This window comes from Sinocyclocheilus rhinocerous, unplaced genomic scaffold (genome assembly GCF_001515625.1).
Source record: "Sinocyclocheilus rhinocerous isolate Xijiao unplaced genomic scaffold, SAMN03320098_v1.1 scaffold324, whole genome shotgun sequence".
NCBI classification, from domain to species: domain Eukaryota; kingdom Metazoa; phylum Chordata; class Actinopteri; order Cypriniformes; family Cyprinidae; genus Sinocyclocheilus; species Sinocyclocheilus rhinocerous.
Window position 1 is genome coordinate 210,458 of NW_015644072.1, and position 5,478 is coordinate 215,935.

At 34.6% G+C, this 5,478-nt stretch overlaps 1 long non-coding RNA gene across 1 annotated transcript; it reads left to right on the plus strand.

The window, feature by feature from the left end:
• Nucleotides 1-2,540: 2,540 nt before the first annotated feature.
• Nucleotides 2,541-4,596, plus strand: LOC107757924 (uncharacterized). Its single transcript, XR_001641979.1, has 3 exons — nucleotides 2,541-2,585; nucleotides 2,681-2,780; nucleotides 4,389-4,596. It is a non-coding gene; the product is annotated as an uncharacterized LOC107757924 (long non-coding RNA).
• Nucleotides 4,597-5,478: the final 882 nt, after the last annotated feature.

Genomic DNA, 5,478 nt, shown 5'->3' on the forward strand with positions numbered 1-5,478 from the left:
TGTGTAAGTCAGAATCCTATTTTATCTCACTTAAAGGGATAATTCACCCAAAAATGAAAATTTGATGTTTATCTGCTTACCCCCAACTGGGAATCTCACAATGCCTACGCAGATCATACACATGCAAACGTACATGCATATAGGTAATTGTGCAACTATAGGCACTCTTAAGAACAAACATTTAAGTTACATATTATGTAAAGGAATACAAATCTTTAAAAATATATAATAATTTCATAAAGCAATAATATATAACAATCATCTTTATATCAAGCAAGGTAACAGAATTTAGTTATTAAACATAATTGTATATAACACATCCCATAATATTGCAAAATAAATAAATAAATACAAATAAAATTCATATCACTCATAGACCACTATTTTAGCCTGCAGATATTTACTATTAAAAATGCACTCATATAATTTTTAGAAAATGTGAAAATCTAGTATACCCATAAAATAAAAATAAAAAATCTTAAAAATCATATCATAAAGAAAATATACATAGTGATCATTGAGTGAAGCAGGGTCATAAAATTAAAATATCAAACGTCTGAATGACATTTAACACTTCATTTTTAATTTTAAAATAAAGCATAGAAGATTCCCATTATTTTAGCATGCACATTTGTGCAGATATTTACTACTATATGTTTACTACTATTCATATTTTCTTCAGCAAGTTTTCCAAAGAAATGACATAAAACTTGTATCATAATCATACTTATTTTTGACAGTATGCAGCTAGTTATTATTCCTTTAGGCTCACACCATCCCTGTCCTGATCAGATCAGCACATCACTGTCCACCAATCACAGGAGATCTTGTATTGCACTGAGCTCATGCACTGACTCACCAATCACATGATTTAAAAAGAACCCTTCATTTGTTTTTACTCCTCCCTTTCCTGCTTTTGCTTTGCCATCTCCATTTCCAATAACACAGCATCTTCCGGGAAAGAGAGAGGGAGCAGAGATTGAGGCTGTGTGTGTGTGTGTGTGTGTGTGTGTGTGTGTGTGAGTGTGCGCGTGCGTGCAAGAACGCAGATTCCCTCTTTTTCCTCCATGAGGTCAGACTACATTTTATGTTTGCTGATCTCAACTCTGGAAAAGTTGGGGGGCTCAGTCAACTGAGTCAAAGAGTGAGGGTGTGTACGTTTGTGTGGACCTCTGAAGTGACTTCATTGTCTGCTTTACTGGACTGCTGCGATTACACTTCATTGTCATGCGCTTGTTTTCCATTTATGGTCATTTGTTGCGCAGCTCTTTGTGAAAAGATTCCAAATGATTCCAAATGGAGGGGCTTTCCAGCACCAAACTCAAAGACTCTCGAGATACAGCAAAGACAGTGTGACATCAGTTCTGAGGAACTGGCAGAAGCTGCTGTCATGTGATGCTGAGTCAAGATGAGCTCATGAAAAACAAGGCACCTGACATGCATACTGTCTTACTCCAGATATTTGAACCTTATTGCCACATGCTGGACTTGCTGATCTGCTCATCACATTTGTGCTGATGTAATTTACAGGAAAGAGCTCTCAAATGCAATAAATAAGGCGTTGCTTGCTAGAGCCCTGATTACATTGAAAGTGATTAAATCACTGTGTTGCTCTGTGCTTCTAGTAATTGTTCCTAATGCAGTATCCGAATATATCTGCATTCCCTTTATTAATCGATGCATCACATCACTGTTCATTTCCATAAATTTGGACTAGGGATGTAAATATTTGTTTTTTTATTGTTTAATTTTAATTGCATTCTTTACTTTGTGATGAATTACTTATGGTTTACTTTATGATTCCATCTGATCAGATTTGATTATTTTCTAACAATTCATAATTATTTCAAAAAATATGCTAAAGACAAAAATGTAACTGGAATGAAAATTTGCACTACATACTGATAAACTTGTGCATTATGCTTTACAATCACAGTCTCAAAAATAGATATTTGTATTCATTCATTCATTCATTCATTCATTTATATAAATACTGTTCGGTTTCTGGCACAAACCGATCGTTTCGTGTCTTAGGGTCTTAGGACATCAATGTGTCGTCACGAGCCGCAGGGTTTAATTTGGTTTTGTTTGTGTATGTTTTTTTGACTCTCAGCCGTGATTCCCATTCACTTCCATTATAAGACTGACAGACTGCAACGGTTTGAGTTAAAAATCTTTGTTTGTGTTCTACTGAAGAAACAAAGTCACCTACATCTTGGATGCCCTGGGGGTAAGCAGATAAACATCAAATTTTCATTTTTGGGTGAACTATCCCTTTAAGTACTGACCTGAGTTAACCTGATGAGAGCTAGTATTATTTTAACTGCAACCTAATTTGCTGTAAGAGTTTGTATAGCGGCCCCGTCCACCTGAATGCATGTATCCTGACTCGACCCACCCTTTTTAGCCTGCTAGAAATGTAAACCTCCTCAACACTGCTTTTGACTTACTAATAATCTCCACAAGAGCCTTGCTTCACAACACAGCTTGATTTCAGGAAAAAATATCTCATTTTATTTCTCATCATAGTCAGCTTTGATGTGGCAGCAATGTCCTTATTGACTCTTAAAGTCTCGAGAAGAACAGTGAGTGTATTTTATTTATTTATTTATTTTTTAATATAATGGGTTTCTAATGGGAATCTGATCTGATTTCACCAAGTGATGCATCCATTTCGTAGGACGCAGATGTTCCTGCAAGACTAATATTCAGCTTCCATCACCATGATGACCTAATTTCCAATGGCTGCAGTGTCTGATACACTCTTAACATCACATTTGGTTTGTATACACCTTCAAAAAAAACTGCCAAACCCCTTTTTTAGTATTTCCTCTGGCTAGCACTCCACAAATTAAGAGTTTGCCATGTGCATCCAGCTGAATCCATATTGTTTATTTTGAAGGAGAGATGGTTTAGTTGTACACAGCTGAAATATCATCCAGGCTGTGCCTCTAATGACACAACACTTCAGAGAGCTGTTATACGCTGACCTCACTATCATTGTGCAAGTGAGATGGAATATTAATGATGTTGCTGCACCACCTTTGTTTTCAACTCTTCTCCCACGGTAGAGTGCTTGCGCAGACCACTGGCTATGTTTGTGTTTGGATTGTGACGTCTGTTGAGGGGGTAACGTGCCGAGGGTCTGTTGTATAAACATTGCATTGAACATGACGTGCACCGGGCCCAAAGTTGATGTCAAGGAGAGACTGGGAATCTCACAATGCCTACGCAGATCATACACATGCAAACGTACATGCATATAGGTAATTGTGCAACTATAGGCACTCTTAAGAACAAACATTTAAGTTACATATTATGTAAAGGAATACAAATCTTTAAAAATATATAATAATTTCATAAAGCAATAATATATAACAATCATCTTTATATCAAGCAAGGTAACAGAATTTAGTTATTAAACATAATTGTATATAACACATCCCATAATATTGCAAAATAAATAAATAAATACAAATAAAATTCATATCACTCATAGACCACTATTTTAGCCTGCAGATATTTACTATTAAAAATGCACTCATATAATTTTTAGAAAATGTGAAAATCTAGTATACCCATAAAATAAAAATAAAAAATCTTAAAAATCATATCATAAAGAAAATATACATAGTGATCATTGAGTGAAGCAGGGTCATAAAATTAAAATATCAAACGTCTGAATGACATTTAACACTTCATTTTTAATTTTAAAATAAAGCATAGAAGATTCCCATTATTTTAGCATGCACATTTGTGCAGATATTTACTACTATATGTTTACTACTATTCATATTTTCTTCAGCAAGTTTTCCAAAGAAATGACATAAAACTTGTATCATAATCATACTTATTTTTGACAGTATGCAGCTAGTTATTATTCCTTTAGGCTCACACCATCCCTGTCCTGATCAGATCAGCACATCACTGTCCACCAATCACAGGAGATCTTGTATTGCACTGAGCTCATGCACTGACTCACCAATCACATGATTTAAAAAGAACCCTTCATTTGTTTTTACTCCTCCCTTTCCTGCTTTTGCTTTGCCATCTCCATTTCCAATAACACAGCATCTTCCGGGAAAGAGAGAGGGAGCAGAGATTGAGGCTGTGTGTGTGTGTGTGTGTGTGTGTGTGTGTGTGTGAGTGTGCGCGTGCGTGCAAGAACGCAGATTCCCTCTTTTTCCTCCATGAGGTCAGACTACATTTTATGTTTGCTGATCTCAACTCTGGAAAAGTTGGGGGGCTCAGTCAACTGAGTCAAAGAGTGAGGGTGTGTACGTTTGTGTGGACCTCTGAAGTGACTTCATTGTCTGCTTCACTGGACTGCTGCTATTACAATTCATTGTCATGCGCATGTTTTCCATTAATGGTCATTTGTTGTTCAGCCCTTTGTCAGAAGATTACAGATCATTCCAAATGGAGGGGCTTTCCAGCACCAAACTCAAAGACTCTCGAGATACAGCAAAGACAGTGTGACATCAGTTCTGAGGAACTGGCAGAAGCTGCTGTCATGTGATGCTGAGTCAAGATGAGCTCATGAAAAACAAGGCACCTGACATGCATACTGTCTTACTCCAGATATTTGAACCTTATTGCCACATGCTGGACTTGCTGATCTGCTCATCACATTTGTGCTGATGTAATTTACAGGAAAGAGCTCTCAAATGCAATAAATAAGGCGTTGCTTGCTAGAGCCCTGATTACATTGAAAGTGATTAAATCACTGTGTTGCTCTGTGCTTCTAGTAATTGTTCCTAATGCAGTATCCGAATATATCTGCATTCCCTTTATTAATCGATGCATCACATCACTGTTCATTTCCATAAATTTGGACTAGGGATGTAAATATTTGTTTTTTTATTGTTTAATTTTAATTGCATTCTTTACTTTGTGATGAATTACTTATGGTTTACTTTATGATTCCATCTGATCAGATTTGATTATTTTCTAACAATTCATAATTATTTCAAAAAATATGCTAAAGACAAAAATGTAACTGGAATGAAAATTTGCACTACATACTGATAAACTTGTGCATTATGCTTTACAATCACAGTCTCAAAAATAGATATTTGTATTCATTCATTCATTCATTCATTCATTCTATTGATTAATTGATTGTAGAAATTAATGTACAATTATTATTAACCCAAATGAACGAATGAATGAATAATAAATAAATAAAATCTTGCTGGCAAACTAACATAAATAGACAAATACACTATGTAATATAGAATATGTAAAACACATTTGCATATAATGTGATGGAAACTGTCCCAGCAATTAATAATGACCATCTTCAAGCAAATTAATAAATTAAAATAGAAGAAAATTGTTAAAATTATAAAATGTATAATAATTATTTACAATTATTTTAACATTTTTTATTTATTTATTTTAAATGAATTATTGCAATGAAAATTTAAATTATTAAGAAATCATTAAATTATTAAACATGTCAATGGCAAATAACAC